This window comes from Chroicocephalus ridibundus, chromosome 3 (genome assembly GCF_963924245.1).
Source record: "Chroicocephalus ridibundus chromosome 3, bChrRid1.1, whole genome shotgun sequence".
Taxonomy (NCBI): domain Eukaryota; kingdom Metazoa; phylum Chordata; class Aves; order Charadriiformes; family Laridae; genus Chroicocephalus; species Chroicocephalus ridibundus.
In genome coordinates, this window is record NC_086286.1 from 20,495,901 (window position 1) to 20,518,001 (window position 22,101).

Consider the following 22,101-nt stretch of genomic DNA (forward strand, 5'->3'; position numbering starts at 1 on the left):
CAACACATAGCATTTGTGTAACAGCATCAGAAACTGGTTTATCAGGTTCACCCCAGACATGTAAAGGATAGATAAACTTTTGAAACAGTAAAAAATTTATTGGAGCATCAGTTGGTTTCCTCACCAAAAAAAGAGTACCAGGACTAATGGTAACAAAATAAAAGCTGCAAAATCGAGGATTTAACTGGTGTGAGGTAGTGAGATCTCAAAGGTAGCTTGCTGGTTGGTGTGAATCCCTTTTCTGTGAATCACAGAAGAGTACTGAAAATCTCCCCAGCTGCTCTCAGCCGTGAGAGACCAAAAAGAGGTCAAGGTGTGCCAGGAGACTGGCCCGATTCCAAGCCTGTGTGCAAAGGCAGCACAGATAAAGCTGCAGACAGGCCACAGACAGACCGAGGACTGATTAACTAAAATGTGCGAGGCTCTGTTTTGTTGGTGCTGTCAGCTCTGACAGCAGGATTGTGGCCACAAAACTCAGCTGCTGGTCATGACCTAGGGATGCTGCGTGTGACTGGAAAACCACTGAAGGAGTAACCCTCCGTGCTGTCTTGCAACTCTTCCTCTTGGGACCCGGCCCTGGGGAGACATCAGGTGAAATAATGATTAAAATAATCTGTGGGGACGGCTCCCAGCGAGGAAGAGCTGTGCTGCAATGCCAGAGTGCGTTTGGTCATCCTGAACCCGGGCCAGCACTCCACAAAACGCAGCAAGTGCATTCACTCTGGGTGCTACTGGCAAGAAATGGGGCACTGTTTTGAGATGTGACTATCAGTCACTTGAAGACGTAAGTCACATGGGTTACTCTAGAAGACCATTTGGGCAGAAAGTATCTTGTTGTTGCGCCTTGCATTTCTCTGGGCTGCAAAAAATCCCGCTGATTTGCAGGGAGGTAGTTTGTGGCTCCTACCAATTTCCTTAACTATTGCCTTGCGCTGAGACTGTGTTGCTCCATGAACAGCACCCATCTGCTTCCACAGTGGAAAAGTATTTACCTTTAAAATCTAGTGTTGAGTTATGGGCCAGTTATGCACTGTATTACAAAACTTTCATATTCTTAAGGTATAAATAAACGTGTTAGCATGAGGAGTAAAGAGCACAGAAATGATTTCGTTTAATGTTAAAGGGAAGCCTGTGCCATTTCCCTGCTCTCTTCCAGAACAAGATGCAGTTGTAGTTATTTCCATTGTTTCCCTTCAAAGTATTGCTCCAAAGTTATACTCCTTAAAAATTTATCCAGTTTTCAACATTATTAAAACAAACCAGAATTCTAGTATCCCGGGGGCTCAGAACAGGAACTGTATTAAGGGATCATATAACACTCCAAAGACTTTTTGGAGACTAAGCAGCCACCTTTGTTCAGTGGAATTAGAACCACAGAATGGTTTGGGTTGGAGGGGACCTTAAAGATCACCCAGTTCCAACCCCCCTGCCATGGGCAGGGACACCTCCCACCAGACCAGGTTGCTCAAAGCCCCATCCGGCCTGGCCTTGAACACCTCCAGGGATGGGGCAGCCACAGCTTCTCTGGGCAACCTGGGCCAGTGTCTCACCACCCCCACAGTAAGGAATTTCTTCCTTATGTCCGATGTCTTTCAGTTTAAAACCATTACCCCTTGTCCCATCACTACACGCCCTGGTAAAAAGTCTCTCCATGTTTCTTATCAGCACCCTTAAGTATTGAAAGGCTGCAATAAGGTCTCTTAGAGTAGTGAATCCTGAAAATCAAACAACAAAAGCAAATGTGATCTTTCAGTGGGTTTCTCTTTTTGGCCCAGATCCCAGGACTGTGTGTATGCAGTCAAAATCTGTAAAGGCTCTTTGATGCTGTCTGAAATGAGGAGTCTTATAGGGAATAAGCGTTAAAAGGCACCTCCAAAATCCCATTCTTTCTACCCAGGGATGGAAATACTGGGAGGGTTTTGAACAGAGTAGGCTGGTTCTGAGACAAGGGGACCGCCTTGCCTCAACAAACTGTTATGTTAGCTAATTCCTTTATCCTATGGATCTTCTGCAAAGGATCCTGAACTAAGCCAAAGGTCAGGCTGAATTAAATCGAATTAATTGAAAAGATAGTAAATGAACCAGGATTTGACATATTCTGAAACACAATTTGTGACTCGTGCATAGGAATCATCACCTCCAGCTTCAGAGCCAAGATAAAAGTTTATTTTTTCACACTCTCAAAAGGAGGGAAGGGAATGATTCAATTAAAGCAGGAAAGGAAAAGCAGCAGTCACCAAAAAAAAGAGACAGAAAAATTCCTGGAAAAAAATATACAATGGGAAAGGATACAATTTAAAGCCAAAGCAAGGGAAACTGACCTTAATATGTTGTGGCTCCTCAGTCACTTATTTCCTGTTTATTTCTATTTACTTTGTTTTGCAACATGCTCCAGACCTTTAATATTTTCTAGTCTAAATAAAGAGTTATGGCTTGTTTTGTCAAATAACTTCACAAACAGCAGATGCTTTTGCAGAAATACATATTAAAAAAATGCTTTTCGTTTCAATAAAGAAAGCATTTTGCAAACTATTAGAGGCAAAACAAAGCTATCTTGTTTTTTCAGCTCACGCAGTTGCACAAAATAACTGCGCTGCTCAGAGATGTTTTTATAGTTATTAACTGAGTTAAAACATTTTTTTAAAAGTGTTTTGAAATTAAATATTACACGCTATGAAGATAAAAGTCTATCAGCATCTCTTCCCCACTTGTGTGGGACTAATGTCATGCTGCAGGCTTTCCCTCAGCAGTGGCACGTGAGCTCTGCCTCTCCTGTCCTGACTGTGCACCTCCTGACCTAGGACATTACGATCCTGTTTTGTGCCACTGGGAGGGTAAGAGGGCAAAATGGTGCAGGGCTCTTTCCAGATTTCAGTAAGAAAAGCCCAGCAACAAATGAACCAATGAAATAGCTATTTCGATACAACTGAATAAAAATAGGAACATAGATAGTGAGTAAATCTTACATCCCCTCAGGTGGGACAGACCCTGGATGGATTTTCCCTTGGCTTGCTGTGAAGATCCTGTCTATGCTGTGGTGCCTTTTATTTTGCATAATGAACAAAACCATTTATCTTCTCCTGACAGCCTGGACTGTCACCACTCTCATATCACCCACTAGTGCATGGCACAGGCCAGCACGGGGCCCTCCAGCAGGTTCCCTTGCAGTGGCTACTCCTGTGTGTGACGCCTGGCAGGGCAGACATGGTCACTAATTCCTCCAATACAACATCTTCCATGAGGATCCCAATGCAGATCCCAAAGGCCCTTGCTACTTTGTCAATATTGTCCGAAACCAATTGATGAATTCAAAATGTACTGGGAAACAGGAAAATGTAAATGCACAGCCTAGGGACGTAAACTTCAAATTTCTTGGTGAACCGCACAAAAGAAATTAAGCATGTTAAAAAATAAAAAGAAAAATTGTCACTAGCTGAGAAGACAGCTGGGAGAATGACCTGCACAGAATAACACTGAGTTCCTGCCAAAACTTTTTGCCCTGGGTGACAATGTCACCTTTATTCGCCCAGTTACAGATAGGTTACGACCTCAGCGGTAACTTTTCAGACAGCAGCTCTTTTTAAAAATAGAACCATGGCTTTGCACTAAGAGCAGTTTTGCTTATAAGCTCAGGAAGCAGTGAAGCCTTGTGACTCATGGCCATCCTGACTTCATTATCTGCCTATTTCTAAACATTAATTAATGGCTGTAATATCATACTTTGTTTACTCTGCATCTTATCTCGGGGCTTCATCCTGCAGCCCTTATTATAGCCCTTGTGTTCAGTAGAACGGTTTGCATGATGGAGGATTATTCATGTGAACAACTTATTAACTGGAAAGCACCTGTAAAAGTCCCCTACAAGTACTCCACTTGGCTGTCCTCAACTCAACTCAAGAAGTAATTAGTTATTTGCTAAAGGCCTAATGCAATATCTGTATCCATCAATGAGTAGGTGTTGACTTCAGTATGCTTTAGTTTAGGCTTTAATACTGTGGTCTGTCATCCTCTGGGACCTGCTAATGACCTCCACATTGAATGTCTCTTTCCTGGAGGACAAGGGTTGGGAACGTTGTGGAGACAGTACCCACAGCTGTCATGGGGGGAAAGGACCCTGTCTTCGTCCCAAGTCACCAAAGCCCACAAGGCCAGTGTGAGTGCGTGTTCCTAGTGTTTTGCTGAATCAAGGACCTTCAGTCCTAAGTGGTAGCAATTTCCAGGGGGTCACACTTATTACCCCCGTGGGCCTTGTTTGTTCACACAAGGGTGTTGTTTATCTGCAGTCACCCTCCTTCCTTAATACCTGAAGCAGAGCTGACACTGTATTGGAAAGGGGAAAAGCAATGACACATGGGACATCAAATTATGGAGCCATTTGTCTGCTTTCCCATCTTTTCTGTGGAGTGCTGGGGTGAGTTCTGCAGCCCTCCACTTCTCCAGGGGAGTCCTGCATGAGTGAATAACTCACCTGGCAGAACGCCTAGCCCCATAAAGCATCTGCTGAACCTTTTCCCAGGAAGCAATTTAAGAGGTGAAGTCACAGCTTTTCCATCAGCAGTTTCAAATAATTTGATCAATACTGCAGAGGGCTGGTGTCACATGCATAATGCCAGGGTAAGGTGCAGAAACATCATGTGAATACATTCCTTTGATGCCAGGGTTTGCAAAACAGTTGAGCACCTTCCCATCACCAGCTTCAGACAAAGCCTCCTAACTGCGTAGGTAGAAACCAAGCGTGATCTGCTCCAATGGCAAAATACAAAGCCTTTCCCTTGAGCCCTGCATGCCTTGTGTAGATAAGTCACACACATTTGGGCCAAGCCTTTGGCTCTGCCACCTCCATGTCATGCTGTCTATTTCTTTGTTCTCTTCCCCGCAGTGTATCCATTGTGTCTGTATTGTGCTACACACTTCACTGGGAGAACAACTCCAGCCAAGTGGAGAGCAGCTTGACCAGGGAAGACGTGGAAAGGAAGGAAGAGGAAATTAAGGTAATCAGGCTGTAATGTGCTGGATTATTTGGCACCTTGGGCTCTCTCCAATGTTTATACAGATTAAAGCAGCTGTTCCTCATCTATCCCAGGCAAGGACTGGACATGGTCCTGGGCAACCAGCTCTAGGTGGCCCTGATTGAGCAGGGGGGTTGCCCCAGATAACCTCCAGAGGTCCCTTCCTACCTCCACCCCTCTGTGATTCTGTGATCTCAGAGCTGGCTCACACAGGTTTCCCTTTGCAGAAGAAAAGTCCCATTAAGAAAAAAAGTTCATTAAGTCAGAGAAGCAGTGTTTTTCCCATCTGTGCCCACAATGCCAGCAGGGAATGTGTTTAGGAAGTGAGAACATGTTGGGGAACAGCTCTGCCCCACCAGCTCCCACCTTTTATGCAGTGACCTGGGGAGGTGGTACTGGTTCTGCGTAGATAGAGGAGTTAATTCAGGAGTAATATCTCCCGGCAAAGATGGAGGAATTAATTTCAGAACGTGGCTTAGACACCACAAGGATGGGCTACATCTGGAAAAGCATGTAGAGCTAAATGACCATGTCTTTTCCAGGACACAAGAAGGATGCAAGAAATGGCTGTGTCTAAATTGAACACTAGCACAAGCCATATTATTGATAATCAGTTTAGAAAATGGAAACAATACATTCCTTTCTAGATCTTCATTCTATTTTCTGATGTTTGGGTGTTTCATATCTCAGAGTGCAAACAGGTAAACATGAACTGCTTTATGAACAGTAAAGTATCACTTTGACTGCAATTGTCTGTATTCAAAAGGCAAGAGGAAGTAATTATCATTGTTTACATCAGCCATTGCCTTGCAACTATTGTGTTAAGAGAACATGTCCTAGGATAATCAGTGTTTTATAACTGTGTTTTTTCCTTCTAAAGTGTTTAATCTTTATGTCTTCAAATGTCTTGTGGTGTGACCAAGTCTTGCACAAAGGCAGATAAAATCTTAAAGTTGGAAAACAGGTGAAGAGTTTGTAGAGCTGAGAGTTAGGGAGGAGCTATATTTTTCTTTAATGATACTCATATTGCAACAAATAGATGTGACTTTATTATTTTCCCAGACAAAATGCCACATCATATATTGCACTTCTAAGTTATCTAACATAACAATAACAGTATCTTGGATAAGGATAGCAAAGGACGCATGGGGTATGAAGGCTGGATGATAAGGGAAGACCAGAGAGCACAGATAGAATATTCTTTAAACAGAAGAAGCAGTTTTCCTGAACAAGTTAAAAAAAACCAGTAAGACCAGTCTCTAAATCCAAAATGCATGTGAGTTTTCTTTCTTACTTGTCAAAGTGGTGAACAATGGTTAATTTTGAGTTTGTAATGTAAACAGAATTTGGTAAAAATCTCTGGAAAAAGAAATCACTTGTTTGAGATTCCATGTTATACTTTTGCTCGATAGACAAAGAAATGCAAATGAAATCCCTGATTCACCAGGGGAATGTGTTCTGCGTTTCATCCAGGAGCAAGATGAGATCATTCTAAATCCCAGAGCTGCCTCACGGCACATATATGCAATAACCAGTTTATGAATGAGCAGAAATGCACGCCATGCCCCTTCCTCTCAATATATAATGTGCATATTTTTTGCTGTGATGGCACCATAGAGGAGTGTACTTTTTTGGACTTTTAATACTAGTTTCACTCTTTTCGTCATATTTTTACTCTTTTCACCCCTCAGTCAGACCACTTGCACCCCTTAGATGCCTCTGCTCCTCCAGAGCAAGGATATAGACAAAGAAAACAACCTGCTTCTCAAAGAAAGGTAAAAGGAAAGCTGACATGGCAGCTTTTAGACCCCAGAAAGCTCAGTAAATCTCATTAGACCACTCCTAGAAATCTCAGCACTTGAATCCCGCACTTGGGCTCTGTGCCTCCAGCTGTGCTGGGCCAGCACTTGAGAGGAGCGTCCTGGCCACTGTGCTTTGTGGCCTTAAGAACAGCAATCAGGATATGAGTTGTAGACAGCGGTGTCTCCTGCTCATGCTTCATCCATGCGACAGGCAGGCAGATACATGCCTCCCTTGTTTTGCAGAGACTTACAGACAGCCTCTGCGAAGACTTACCACTATCTATTGGCCCAGGTGGGTTTAACTCCTAGTACAGAGCTATTTCACCCTGGACAGATCTCTTCTCTGCAGTAATGGCACGTTTTTCCTTAAGGGACTGGTCTTTTAAAATATGGCTTATAGTAAATACAATCTCCACTCCATTTAAGGGGATTGCATTTATACAACCTGTCATAAAAACTGCCAGCAATTTTCTGTGGAGAGGAGGAGGAGGAAGAAGGAAGAGGAATGTTAGCATTAGGACTTCAATTACCAGTGGGAAAGGCTTCGCAAGGAGAAAAATGTAGGATTTGACTGCATTTTTGCACTAATTTGCACTAATAACACACTAATTTGTGTTAGTCGGTCCCAGAGCTGCTGCACAAAGACGTATTCCTTTGGATACTGTGAGTAACAGGTACACATGAAGAACTGAGAAAATGGTTTTGTCCCAAAACTCATGGGATCATTTACCCACTGTACAAGCCAATAACACAAAGAGTCGAGGTATTAGCTATTTATTAGCAGTTCTGCACAGAAAAGTGTGCTAGGGGGTATCTCCGCAAAGCTAGCACACCCAGCATTGAAACAATCGTTCATTTATACATTGTAAATTAGCATAATTAACATATCCATTGTTTATCAACTTTTTACTGGTGCTCATAATTCCTTATCTTGAAGCTGATGGGTGTAAAATTGTCCTCATCTTCAATTAAAGGTATAGTGTCTCTTAATTTTACTGCACAGACTCAGTGGGTGAGGGTCTTCAAGCAGAGGTGGGTATCCTAACTTCTAGAGGTGTAGTTTTCATATTATAGTTAGCCAAGTTCACCTTAAGGATGCATTTCATGCAGTATAGCCAGGTTTCTTGGGCAATCAGCCCACTGAAGTTTCTGCTACCCGGTTGTAGGTCCGGTTGTTCCTTCCATCCCATTGTCTTGTAAAGAATCATTTACCCAAATGATTTACAGAGTAACAGTCATACAGGTTTCAATATCAATTGTACTTGACTCTAGGACTCAAGTGTATTGTCAGCACAAAATGCACACTTTCAAATAAATGCCAGGAGTTTTCTGGTGCAACACAGGCAAGTTCCTTCAGCTGCAGGCAAACCGGGCCGACGGCCAGCCAGGGGAGTACCTCCAGTTCACCTGTCCTTTTCATCCCCAGTTCCGCCTATCTGCTTGCCATGGTGTTTCTAAGTTTACTGCCTTGACAGTTATCTTGTTTGATCTCTTCAGTTCTTCCTCATACATCCAAAGCATGAAATAGCTCTTTCACCTTTTAAACTCACCAGTCAGGAAATAAGTGACACTTTATTGCCACACTTTTTTGCCAGTTGAGTGACACAGATCTATCACAAAACAGGAAGCAGATTTTTGCCTAAGTATGGCAAGTACTGGCAAGGTCCGGTGGTGGGTGTTAACTTGGTGTGGTAATACTTGTGAGCGATAGGCAACTGGGGCACACCTGCAGAGGAGCCCGCAGTGGGTGGCCAGCAATCCTCATGAGAAACTGTGCCTCAGTGTCTGGAAGCTGATGAAGATAAGGTCTGAAATGTTGTCTGCCAGATAACAAAAATGAGTTAGGGATAGGTTTTAAAAAAACATCATATACTTCTCTTGACCCAAGCTGGAATGCTGGTGAAAGACTACAAAATTGGGAAAGACCACTTCGAGGAATGCTCAAAGTATCATGGTGAATTAAATAATTCTGCTTGTTTTTCATCAAAACCTGAGTCCTGTTCCTGTTGAGCTGGGAGTCCTCCCTCTACTCCCTCTACTTCTAACATGGACCAGAACCAGCATCAAAAATTGGTGCTGTCTTATACAAGCCTTGCCATGGGGCTGTGTTACTGGAAGTAACCGCTTTCTGATACAGTTCCCAGAGTGGCCTGCACAATTCCCAAACTGAAAGAAACTGCAGCTACAGCAGAGACCTTTTCCCAGCAAACAATTCAGCTCATTTGGTTATTTGCACAGGTAGTTAGGCTTGCAGTCAGATATACACAATGGGGAAGGAAACAGATGAAGACAGAGGCTGAAGAGGCTAAAGTTTACACAGGGGCAGGGAAACCAAGACAAAAATAACAAACTCCAAACCCTTTGTTTGCTTTTGTTGTCTGTCTACACATCTTTGCAGTTCAGCTGCAGGCATTCAACATCTAAAATGGTGATAAGATCTTGTATTCTCTTAGATTTTTTCAAAGGTGTGGAAAGGGTTCAGATGCCAAATTTAAGCCCACAGACATGATCTCAGCAACAGCTTTTTTTGTGTTCCCACCATAAAAAACAAAGGCAGCGATATTTATAAATAGATTTTCTTGTTGTGATGGGTGACTTCAAAAAGCATGGTCTCTCTGTGCCTGGGAAACAGCTGCCAACTGATTTGTTTCTCATCCTTGCAGAGCAAGGGAGGAGTGGCAGCCAGGCTGGCCAACTTCAGGAGAAGAACTGGAGCTGCCAGACCCAGGTCAGTGCAGTTCAAGACACTAATTATAAATACTGTTTTCTGTGTACTCAGGGAAGCTGTGACTGTTTCCTTGACCAAGAATATCAGCTACAGTTTCCTGAAGCCTCGTAGATATTTTACACCTCACAGGCAAAAAGACCCTCAGACAGGCAATGATCTTGCCACAGTCCTCCCAGGGACGGCACAGAACACAAACATCAGTTTACCCAGGAGGAAAGGGATGCTTTTATGGGTAAGATTTGTTCCACTGCACGTAATATCCATCTACAGTCAAGCATCTGCTTTACTCTTCCCTCCTCATCATGGGAGGAGAAAGGATCTCTAGAACAGGGTTATTCTGAATTGTTTAGGTGTTTCCCTTAGGATGTAATAAGCAGCAAGTCAGACATGCTTGTTGCCCTCCACTGACTGAAAATTTGCTCGGTTTACTTAGACCCAGGAGCCTACACTGTTGGCATTTCAGGCAAAGACAGATGAATCTCCCATACTGCTCCACGAACACAAAGCCCAGCTCATTGCAAGCATGAACCCAAACTTTTCCAAGGTCAGCTATATCCTTGTAAGGTGCTCAGGGAGCCAGTTTCCAACAAGAAAGCTGGAAGAAACTGGCCTCTGTTTTAAGGAGATTATCTTCAACAAAGATTTGTCAAGCTGAAGTACAGCAAAGGATGAAGCCAAGGCACGTGTTCCTGTGACCCAGTTACCTTCAGGAAACCCAAGCAGGACAGAGAGGATTTTGGCTTCTAGCTACAGGACTGCAGCTGAGGATTAAGACATAGTAGCCCATAATTAATTTATTCCCCCAAAGGATGATTACTGGCAATTTTTTTGCTGTAAAGTAAGCAGCGTAATATTGGTGCTGATTTTAATTAACTAGCCAATGGGAGGCAGGATGGACTGGGGAGAGATTTCATACAAAAGTTAATTAATGCTCTGACCTAGTTTAAAGTGTTGCTTAAGTGGAAATTGGGGGGAAGTTGACACCAACCAGTTATGGATCCTTTAGGTTCCATATTACCGGTCATATAATGAGTCCTCCCATGTGATCCACAGCACTTAAATTAGCAACCTAGAAGAAATTAGTGAAGACACAAGAAATAAGGAAGTAATTTCCAAGGCAAACATAATTCCTTCTTCATGAACACACCTGAGTTAGAAGAGAAAAAAGCCCTTCTTGCTCAAACCAAGCACCTGGTTTACGGCTGAGCTCAGCTCGGGCCATGTGGTGGGCGATATGGGCTCTTCTGTTTGGCCAGGAGGCAGATCTGAGCAGCACTAGCCCGGCTGGACCGTGTAGTGTGACCAAGCCAGTGCCCAGCATGTGGGAGCAGAGCTCGATACCTTTGCTCGTGGTTACTTGTGAGAGCTGTACTCCTCAGGGACAGTATTTTTCACCTCGCAGAAAATGTGCTGGGTTTACAGAAGCATCCTGAATGATAACTCATTATCTCTGTAACAAGACTATAACTATCTTTGGTTTTCTTCCTTTTGTTCTTGCCAGATCTGTTTTAATCATGTGTGTCTCAGATTAATAACTTCTGCTTTGACTTATTTCCCCGTTACTGAAAATAAGACACTTCAGGATTTTATTTAATCTTTTTGTTTGGGAAATAAAAGATGATTTATCTTACTGATAATCTGTAAACTCTTCATGTAAAAGCAGATTTCTCCTCATCTCTGAAAACCAGGGCCCTCTGTGATTCTTGCCTTAGGCCCACATCTATTTATAACCACTGAATCACTTTTGCAAACTGGTGCAAATGAATGCAGGACATTGATTATTGCCTTATTATTCTTCATGGGCTGTGTTTTGCTTGGCACTGTCCCTGTCTTGAAAAGTTAGCCATCTGAACAGCAGAATAACCACACTGTGGGAGAAAGGAGGTTTTAGTTCACTGCTGTTTCACAAGGAGGAATCTGAGGCACAAGGACGTGAAATGACTTTACCAAGGTCACAGTAGTGCAGAGTCAGACCATCGCATCCTTTGCCCATTCCTCAGCATTACATCATTTTCCTCTCAGCTAGCAAAGTGCAGTTGGGATTATTATAGTTGGAAGGGCACAGAAAGACATAATTTTAAAATTAGTGTATCAAGTCAACTACAGTCTTGTAAGAATCTCTTCCTTTTCATAAACAGCTTTGTCAAGGTGGTTGGGACTCAGATTCTATACCCAAATTTTGTGAAACATTGACTCAACAGGCAAGCAGCTCTGTTTGAATCACTGCAAATCACTGATTAACTGAAGCAAACTATTATCTGGCAGCTGAGCATCACATCCTTGTTTAGGTCACTCCATAGATAAGCGGTGGCTTATACACTCTACTAGTGGAGCCTCACAGCCTTTTCTAGGTCACTTCACAAAAAAACCCCATATAAAATTCCTTCTCTGCAAATCACAGCCTAATGTTTTGTTGGAAGCCTGAGGCGACTCCTTCCTGGGAGGCAGGGATCACACACCCTTGGGGTCTGACTTCTCCCTTAAAATGCAGCACAATCCTAGGTGGGGAATATGTTTAGACCTTTCTGAATCCTGTTGAAACCCCTTTTTGTTGAGGATTCATCAAATATCTCTTTTCTCCTTTTTCTGCAGGAACATGTACATAAGGCACGTTGTCCTGTTGGCATTCAAAGAACAGCAAGGCTGGAAAGGGTTAATGCATTGAGGCCCTGTCTTTAGCACCTGATTTGGGTAGGGGAGGCAGTTTCCTACTAGAGAAGAGAGAGACACATACAGCTCTCTTAAGGAGCTGATCAGTGTCTGGACTTGGGGGAGGCTTTAGCTTTTTGCTGCTGAGATTTTGTCCTGAATAAGGGACCAATGGCTTTCAACGAAGAGCCTGAAGGACTTATGTGCCGAGTCCTGGGTGGCAGGGAAGGCTGCCCACTTTCATTTATCTATTTTATTTTAAATATTGCTGCTGTTCCCTTTCCCCTTGCTGTATTGAATATTCTACCATTTTACCGTGTTTTCCTCCATTTCTTCCCTGAATTGAGATGCTCCTGGTGCCTGCTTCTGGTCCCCTTCACCCTTCTGCACTGTGGGGTGGCTGAAGACCAAAGCTGTACTGTGTTCCTATGGTAGCCTTGGTGCAAGCAGCTTCCAGGCTCTGCTCTGCTGTGCTGCAAGTCCCCTGTCTTGCATCTCCTGAGGCATGTTTGATTTCCACCAGTTCCTTCTTCCTGGCCTCTGGAGGCACAGGAGAAGAGGGCCTGGCCTGTTGTAGGGCCCAGCTGATCCCTTCTCCTTGAGGCTGTGCACTCTGATCAGGATTAGAAGTCATGTGGGTCAACATGCCCCAGCCATGTCTAAAAGGCAATGCTAGTTGTTCTGATAGCTGTTGACTACCCTCAGAGGAGGTGATGTGCCTGCACTAAGGAAACCAAGATGTGGTCTCATTTGGTACATTCACTTTTTGAGGAAGATTTTGCTGTGGCAACCACCTTCAGAACAGGACGCCTCTCACCTCCCAGGTGGGTGAGCATGCTGCTGAGATGTCTTCTCCTTGGGGCTGCTGATGTCCTACCTTGCACATCCCATCTCTCTTCTTGGTTCCTGCCTGCACGCCTTGCACACTCCTCCTCCACTCTCGAGAAGGGCACCCCATGTGCTCTGTCACTAAAACTGGGGAGTACTGAGTGGTGGTGTCCCCAACCATATGGGGAGCAATGCTCTCACCCTTTCTTCCACGAGTACTTCCCAAACACTGGACCGTTGCCCCATGATGCTTGTTTAGGCTTAACTCCATGGTGGTCTCCTTTGGCATGTCCTTGCACAAGATTTCTGTGAATATGGCTGAGCTAATCTGGTCCTGGAAAGTGACCCTTCAGTGATGCTTCTTGTCTTTATTACAGGTTCTGTATTTTTAGTTAACACGGTGATGCTTAGTGAACCTCTTAGCTCAAAGAAATACCATCTCCGACCCCTTCCCTCCATGAGGGATGCAGGGCAACTGAACAGGCAGCTGCTAAGAGATTCCTGGCAGTGGATCTTGCCCTTGGCACCTTGACTCAAGGCACGTGATTGCTTAGCTCTGTCTACACACACCCACTTGCGTGGATGGTACGTGGCTTGTTTGCAAATACTGATGAATCCAGATGAAAGGTGCCAAGTGCTCACAAGCATCCAGCAGGATGTTGTTGGTGACCTCCTTTGTGAAGAATGTCCCATGTGTGGTGCCAGTAACAAAGTCCTGGCATGGCCAGGAGGCAAAAGGACAATGTAATAGTAGCGTCCAACCTCTTGAAGGGCAGTTGAAAAGATGACAGACCCAAACTCTTCTCGGTGGTGGCAGATGGTGTCACAAGAAGCAAAGGTCACAAATTGTGGCTTGGGAGGTTCAGGTTGGATACTGGGGAAAAACTTCCTTGTGGGGAAGGTGTGCAGCAGATCACCAGAGGGGTTGGGGGAATCCCTATCCTTGGAGGGGGTTCAAGTATCTGCTAGACAAAGCCGCAGCTGACCTGATTTAGCACTGGCAATCGTCCTCTTCTGAGCAGGAGGTTGGAATAGAGACTTCCAGAGGTCCCTTCCAACCAAATACTCATATGATGACAATCTCGCTTGTTGGCATGTGCTGCGGGAAGACCTAGGGCGGAGCCTGTGGATTTGTGACTGCCAAGACTGACGAGCCCATGTAGTGGGAGGAAGGAAGAACCCTCAGCAGAAACCAGCTGGCTCTCAGGCAGCTTGCACGCTGTTCCACCAGCAAGCAACCTCTCTGGCCTTTGTCTAGACATGGGGCAGCTGGAAGGACAGGTCTGTGCTCTGAAAACACCCTTTGCAGTATGGGATGCACTGGAGCTAAGAGCGGACAGATTGAGGTATTTGCCCCTTTCTGATGCTGTCATGGGGGGCAGGGAGGGGAAAGAGCTAAAGAGCATCTTAGCCGGTGAACCTGACTTTCTGTGCTAGTAAAAAATCAATGCAAAAGTCCACGCATTGATTAAAACCAGTTGTACAACTCTTACCCTCCCTGTCCATATCTTATCCCAGTCCGTCCAGTACCTATGCATGTCTGCCTGCTTAAAGTTTATGCTGACATGTCACGTATTGACTTCTGTCACTGGTCAAGGCTAATGACTGCAATAACTCAGAGGCTGTGTCCATAAATGGAATACCATCCCCAGAGGTATGCAACGCATTATCTTAACCGTCTTCTGGGCTTAATTTTGTCTAAAAATTGTATTTTAAAACATTTTAAAAAATAGCCGTGATATTGTATCATTATGGATTGCTAGTCTCTTTGGCATTCAGTATAATGAATCAACGGTCAGTTATTTCTTGGCAGGGAAGTAAAATGACTGTCTTGAATCAGACTTAAAATAAGACAGCATGTACAGCCTAAAAGCTTAATGGGCAAGAGACCATGTAAACAATATGTCATCTTACTTTTTTTTTTATTATTTTGGGAGAGGGAGTGTAGCTTAATTTAAAGTGTGCTAGGCCTCTGAGGGAGGAATTGGAGCCCTACAGAGACAGCATGTGTTGGTGGGAGGCAGTTGTATGCTAGTCCTTGGTTTTGGGAAGATGGAACCTTATCTGTAATTTTAAAGGCTTACATGACACAAAAATGCCCTTTCAAGGGGAAAATTCATATGAATGCTGCATCTTGTTGTTACACAAGGGAACTGGATGGGTAACTGTTAATAGTGCTCATGTAAAAATCCACTGCACTTCACTTGATTCAGGTGCACGTAAATGTACCATTAGCACTAAAAAGTCTCAAATTAATGAATTAGCATTCATGCTTGTCCTGAATGAGGTAATGTTTTTCCTGCTGAGAGACAGTCAGGAACAAGGGGCAATCTCTGCATGGTGAATTTTTGTCCCTCTGATGGTACCCCAGGTGGGAAAGGCAAATTTCAGCAGCTGTTGGGATCAATTCACAGCCTTCAGTGCAAGGGGTTTGCTGGCACCAGTTTTTGGACTGTGGAAGTCCATCCTTTGCTCACTTCTTGGCCCAATGTAGCTGTGTATCTTCTGGAGCAGGCATCACTGCCTGTGACCAGGGGCAAGTGGCTCTGGTTTGGACCTGTCTGTGCTGCTTCAGCATTCAGTCCCTGGCCATTTTCAGGCAGAGGGGGCAGATTTGGCTGTGCTCTGTTCCCTGATGAAGGGTTTATCAGACCTGTGACAGTTCAGCAACCTATCTCCTAAAGATTTGGCTGTTAAAAGTTGAACCCAAGGTGTTTGGAATGAGGGGTTTTTGTTGCCTTCAGCAGACTTTATGATCCACTTTCCTGCATGCCATGTAGCATGGATACCCTGAGCCATGGTAAAAACAGGGTGTAAGCAGAACTACAGGGTGTAAGCAGGACAGCAGGGCCTTAGCCCTTGGGGTTTGCCCACCAGCAATGATCCAGCAAGAGCACTTGGCGGGTGAGTGTTTGGAGACATCATTGCTGTGCTGAAGGGTGAGGTCCTGCAAGATGCTGAAGGTGATCAAATTGTTCCCCAGTGCCAAAGATCTTCTTCCCCCAAAGCTGGTTCTTCAGCCCCTCTAATCCTTTGTGCCATCTCTGGTGCTCCACAGTGAGCTGGTTTAGCTGTCACAAAACTAACTTCCTGTGGAGGGAAAAAAGCTGCGCTGGTGGTCCTGCACACTGAATTGGCTCAACCAAGAGGCTGGAGGAACACTGTAGTGGGTGCAAGGAACAGGGTGAGGCTGCTGGTTTTGGTGGCAACCAGCCGTGAAACAGGCTCCATGGTGTGAAATGGCACCCTACAGCCCTGGGACCGCGAGGGAGGGGGCTGAGATGCAATCATGAATGCAGTGATCCCGTATAATCCTGGGCTTGGACCTGATGCTATAGTTGCTAGAGACAAATGTGAGGGTACAGCGCTCTGCCAGCATCTCGGTACCACTACCCCTGTTTAAAACTGGGATGGCTCTCACGCTGGGACCATCCCCATGGTCTCTTTAGACCTTTAACTCCTTATGACTCAAGTTTCCCTTCTGTGCAAAGCTTGAGTGGCACAGAGACTAGCACCAGCCCTGGTATTGGAATACATGTGGAGGGGAGGTGTATACACCCTTATAAACGTCATAGGAGCTCTCTGTGTTGCGAGATCCCATCCACTAAGGAGCATTAGGCCTGCTACTTTTATAAAAAAATTTAAAAGTCAATTTTTTTTTCTCCCCCTTGCCAGTTTTGATTGAAAATTGCTTGGGCGCTCAAGGAGACATCACTGTGTTATCTCCCTGTGGATGGAGTATCTTCTTTCTGCTGCCATTAGGGTTAAACTTTGCTTTGAGTGGTGCTCCTCCTAATATAGGTGGGGGTCTCTTACACAGAAGCCCTTTTAGGGGGCATTAAGAGTTGTAAATAGAGCTTTTATTCATTTCTGAAGCCGCCTTTATACTGAAGTCCATGAATCATGCCAGCTGATGCCAGCTCGAGCTCTGATGGCCAATGGTTTCAGTGCTCCACTTAAAGCTCTGCAGGGAAAGTCCCATAGATTTTTAAGTTTTACCCCTTTATCATCGGTTTTCATAAGATTTTGGATGGATTTGATGTTTATGAGGATAAACAGGGTTTCTGTCCCTAACATCTGTTCTGATACAGTCACAGTTTTGTACTTCAGATCTAGTCTGGCATTTTTAACTGTGGGTTATTTTAACTGTGGATTATAGCTTTACTTAGGGCAGGATTTCTGAAGGGAATATTTTTCACACCATCTCTCAGTGCTAACAGGGAGTTCCCAGGAGGGATATTCCAAGGACATTTTGCATTTTTGTGCTGCTTTATGTCTGGTTTAGTTGCCTTTCAGTCCTCAGTAGTTCCTCAAGTCTCATTTAACATCCTTTGCTATGGAAACTTGTATTAGTGCCAGGGTACTGCTAAGCAAATGCCAGTGCAGAGTTTAGGAGTGGGAGGGAAGCATCATGAGACATGATGTTTATGAGGGTAGTGGAAGGTGGAATTCCTTTCACATAGAACCAAAAAACTACATCAGTATTTTTATTATATCAAATTCACACCCCCCTCCCAGTCTTTCTCAGGTTCCTGTGGCTTTGCACTTTTGTTACCTTAAGTTTCTAAATATTTTCTTAATTTATTCAAGAAATGAAAGGATTTTCTAAAGGAATAATGAGGATATTGTAAAGGAAACAAAAGCTGCTTTGCCAACAGCTGTCTTCTCAAAAATTGGTGGAGGGGGACTGGAAGGGGTAGGGGTGGCAAGGAAATGAAGGAAGAGAGGATGTATGTATTGCCAAAGCAATGGTCTTGCAAGAATCATGTAGTTGTTTTGATTTCTGTAAAATGAAACATACTGTGCTCTAAAATGGCAAGATTTATTTCCTAACTGTGGGAAGTTGCTGTTATTTAGTAACTCCAGGATACCCTGCCAGTGAGTTCATATTAAATTATGTGAGTCATGGAAATTACAGCTCTGTGGAGATCCGGTTCTGGTGCCCGGACGCCGTATCCCAACATGGTACCGACCTCCTGAGCAGTCCTGGCTACCCGAAGTGTCTGATTTACAGCAGTACAGTACTGGCAGGTGGGGTGGCTGTTTCTTAGACTCAGGGACAGTTCCCACCAAAATTACATATACCATTGCTCTAATGCTGATATAAAAGCTCAAATGGAGGTAAAAATACCTGCTTGGCGCTTCTGAGCTACAGACACGCATGGTTTGGCTGTGACAGTTTTGCCATAGTAGGGAAAACCACTTAATGCACCCGAGTGAGGGGCTGGCTTGCTTTCTGAACAACATTGTGACACTGGAAGGGAAAGTCACAGACTTCCATGTGGCCAACGTAGGAGCTGGTCGAGCTCCCAGCTTCAAGTGGCTCGTGCTGCTGCCTGTGTAACAGACCTCCAGTTGGAGAAGTAAACAAGTACTTTTCACCATAGGATAAATAGAGAAAGAACGCTACATTAGCTCTAGTAAGGAGAAACCACAGTACAAAAGTAAAAATGGGTACTGTGTAGAAACCATTCCAGCTTTTTGTATTAAAAATATGAAAACCCTGTGCTCAGTTTAAATATAAGCTTCAGCAGTGATTTGGAGGCCTAAATGCAATCACTTTAGTTCCTTGTTGGCTTTAAAAACACATTACAAATCTCTTGGCTTGCTTGCCTCTACCAGTGCTGCTATTTGGAATGAACTCTTGGCTTGAATCTTTCAGAGTTGCAGCAAAAATTGCGATAAGCAGCACCTGCCCTCTGATGCTGAGCTCTAGGTAGCCTGCGTCAGAAGAACCAGAAGACTAGCTGGAGCTTCTGGGGTGTAACCAAGCCTTTTTTTCTTCTCTTTGGTGTAGTTGGGGAATAGTGTTTTTCTTACAGAGATTCATTATTGATGCTGTGATCATGCATCAGAAGCCCTCTTGTATACTGTCTTTCCTTGGGATGATTAAAAAAAATCTTGAAAACCTCAAACTTTCCTCCAAAATGTTTGCATTCCAAAAATTCAGCATTTCTTGTCAGCTCAGTCATCGTTACAGTTGGAAACATTTGACTTCCATCTTCTGGGCTGGGGTATGAATGTCTTGCAGTGCAAAGCCACAGTGACTGGCATCGTGGTTTGGTCTCTGTGCAACTTCCAGGCAGAATTGTGGTGAAGAAGAGGCAGAAGGCTGCTGTCTTCTCTACCTAGAAAAGAGATTCCTGTGAAGCTGAGCACTTGGGATCCAGCACAGTTGTCTCCATTGGGAGGAAAAATTGGTAGTAATAGCCTGATATGGTTTTGTGGGCTTGTAACAAGAAGCCAAGACAGAATTTCATGAACACACAGGGATTTTCTTTGATCAGGTAGCTGAGTAGTAGACAGACGTATCCTACTTTCCAGCTGTGCATGATACCTCTAAACACCCCAGACTCTCTGTTTATTGTTGGAGAGGAGCTGTGGCTTGCCAGGTCCTGGAGCTGCCCTCCCTTGGTTTTGAAGACCAAGTCTTCGAGACTTTGAAGTCACAGCCAGCTCAGGCTTCTCAGCTTTTAGGCTGTGCTCATGGCTCTGACGTTTTTCCCTCCAAGACTGGGAAAAAAAAATAAAGTGGTAACACTTTAACAAACACTGGGCCTGTTGCTGTTTTGGGATCAGGGACTCGGTGACAGCTAATGGAAACCTTCAGCAAGACAACATGCAAGCCTGGGTTGCGGAGCATTCAAGATGCTCTCCTGGGGTGAACGAAGGGTGACAAACTCCTTCATTCCCAATCTTGTGGTTTCTTACTAAAAACACAATGGTACCATCTAGCAGCCTTTCAGTACCTAAAGGGAACCTACAGGAAAGATGGGGAGCGACTCTTGATCAGGGAGTGTAGTGATAGAACGAGGGGGAACGGTTTTCAACTAAAAGAGGGGAGATTTAGCTTAGATATTAGGAAGAAATTCTTGACTGTGAGGGTAGTGAGACTCTGACCCAGGTTGCCCAGAGAAGCTGTGGCTGCCCCATCCCTGGAGGTGTTCAAGGCCAGGCTGGATGGGCCTTTGAGCAACCTGGTCTGGTGGGAGGTGTCCCTGCCCAGGGCAGGGGGGTTGGAACTAGATGGTCTTTAAGGTCCCTTCCAACCCAAACCATTCTGTGATTCTATGTCTGGGCACACTTCTGTTTCCTTTTTTGTATAAGGAAGGGGTGCAGAAATTCCCTACGCAGAGGAGCCGAGCACTGCAGTTAGGCTTCATCCAAGCCTTTGCCTCATAAGCTTGCACAGGGTGCAGAAGAGGGTCATGCACACACAAAGGCTGTGCGGAGCTGGTGTGCCCCTTGAAGGGTCTTGTAGGGCCACCCGTCTGAGTTGGGGGCGATGAGAAACTGGCAATGGGGACAGGAGGGAAAGTCAGCGCCAGTGGCTTGTGTCATGCTGAGAAGAGGTGGCCAGTGCTGGGAACTGGTGATGCTGGTCCATCAGGTCACTGCAGCTGGTAGCTGGTTTCCATCAGCAAACTCAAATTTTTTGCAGGGGAATAAAGGGTTCTCCCTGCTCCCCACTCCCCTGCTTTTTAGGGGGAAAAGTTGAAAGTTTGAAGTTACATTTGAAAGTACAAAAGGAATATTCACGTGCCCATCAGTGTAACATAGCCCTGAGGCATGTGCCAAATTCTACCTACTGCAACCTGATTTAAAAAGTGCTGAGAGGCCAGGACTCACAGATTGCATCACCCCTGGAAAAGAGGTCTCCACTCGGGCATTCGGCTCTGTTCCCAGAGTAATGTGAGCCAATGACTGAGTAACTTCAGCTTTGATTTTTTTTGTTGTTATTAATTTGTTTTTTTAATTATGCGTCTCTGTTCCCAGGCCTGCCCAGGCCTAACGCTGTGATCCAGTCAGTAGAACATGAATTGGTGCGATACAAACACAGATAAAACAGAGCATGCAGTACTGAGAAATGTGAGCATCAAAAACCTCCAAGTAAGTAGGCATGCAGAGGCCATCAAGCAATCTCTTTAAAATAGCTAATCTAAAAATAACAGATTCGGGAGGGAGCTCTCCTGAAAAGCAGTTAAGGAGCTTAAATGTGGAGACTAAGGACAAAGAACAGTGCTCACTCTGCAATGTATCTTTGCTTTTAGGCAATAAATAAGCCTTAGGCCAGAGGGCAGGGCCTCTTCTATATCTCTTCTTATGCAGAGCCTACAGCAGTCAGGCCAGAGGGCAGGGCCTCTTCTATATCTGTTCTTAAGCAGAGCCTAAGGCAGTCTTCATCTGATGCTTTTATCCAAGGAATTCAAGGCTGTCTCCAGCCGACTCAGGAACATGGTGTATGAAATTGTGCTCCAGCAACAGAGCTGTGGGGTTCCCCTGCCTCAGCTCAAATCCAAAGCTCTTGTCTTCCTTCCCCAAAACTGTGTCAGCACTGGGAATGCAAAAGCAGAACGAGCAGCAGTGCCAGCCCTGGAAGCTACCTGGTTCTTCCTGCTCCAAACAGTCCCCTCCTGTCCAGATATTACAGGATGGGCTCTCTATAGTAACTGGAGGCTGTGAGTATATGCAACTAGAAGGACACCAGAAATACTAGCATAAAGCCAGCAACAAGGATCCAATCTCTTTAAAGAAAAATGCTGCTGGCTTAAATATTTCAATTGTAGTGAGGGCCATTGCAGCTGTGAGGGTTGAAGCTGAAGGTGAGTGTGATAGCTTGGTGTTCCTTCTGAGGTGGTCATGTAGATTCATTGCATGATAGCATGTTCTCAGCATTGGCGACACTGGATCAGGGTAGCTCATGTGAACACTCGCAAGCAAGCTGAAGGCTGCCACAGGCTGAGGGGAAGATCAGTTTATGCATTAATGTATTCACACTGCCAGGTTTAGCTTTGCTCACCTCTCAATCTTCAGGCTGGGGGACAATTTCCATTGCGCTTCTATTCTGCTGACAGGTCAGAAGAGGAAGGCCCAAAACCACTCTCTTACTGATGAACAGCCCAAAGCAAAAAGGCAGCAGTGAAGAGAAGCCTTTCCTTTCCTCCTGGCAAAACTGTTAGGTCTCCCAGGGAAACCAGCAGGACTTTGTGAACATTTCACAGGTCAGGAAACAGCCCTGCCCTGCCCAGGTGGAGTACTTGAGAAGAGCTGGAAGTCAACAGCTTTCTGGGCATTTTCTTGCCAC

The 22,101-nt window shown here is 44.7% G+C and overlaps 1 long non-coding RNA gene across 3 annotated transcripts in view; it reads left to right on the forward strand.

Annotated features, from left to right (window-relative positions):
* LOC134512704 (uncharacterized) overlaps positions 1-22,101 on the forward strand; it is a 34,968-nt gene that overhangs the window by 5,476 nt on the left and 7,391 nt on the right. For 2 of the 3 annotated variants that reach the window (XR_010070214.1, XR_010070216.1), the window contains 2 exons: positions 4,880-4,991; positions 9,475-9,539. This is a non-coding gene — a long non-coding RNA (uncharacterized LOC134512704). The remainder of the gene's footprint in view (positions 1-4,879; positions 4,992-9,474; positions 9,540-22,101) is intronic. The other variant, XR_010070215.1, reaches the window with a different exon arrangement.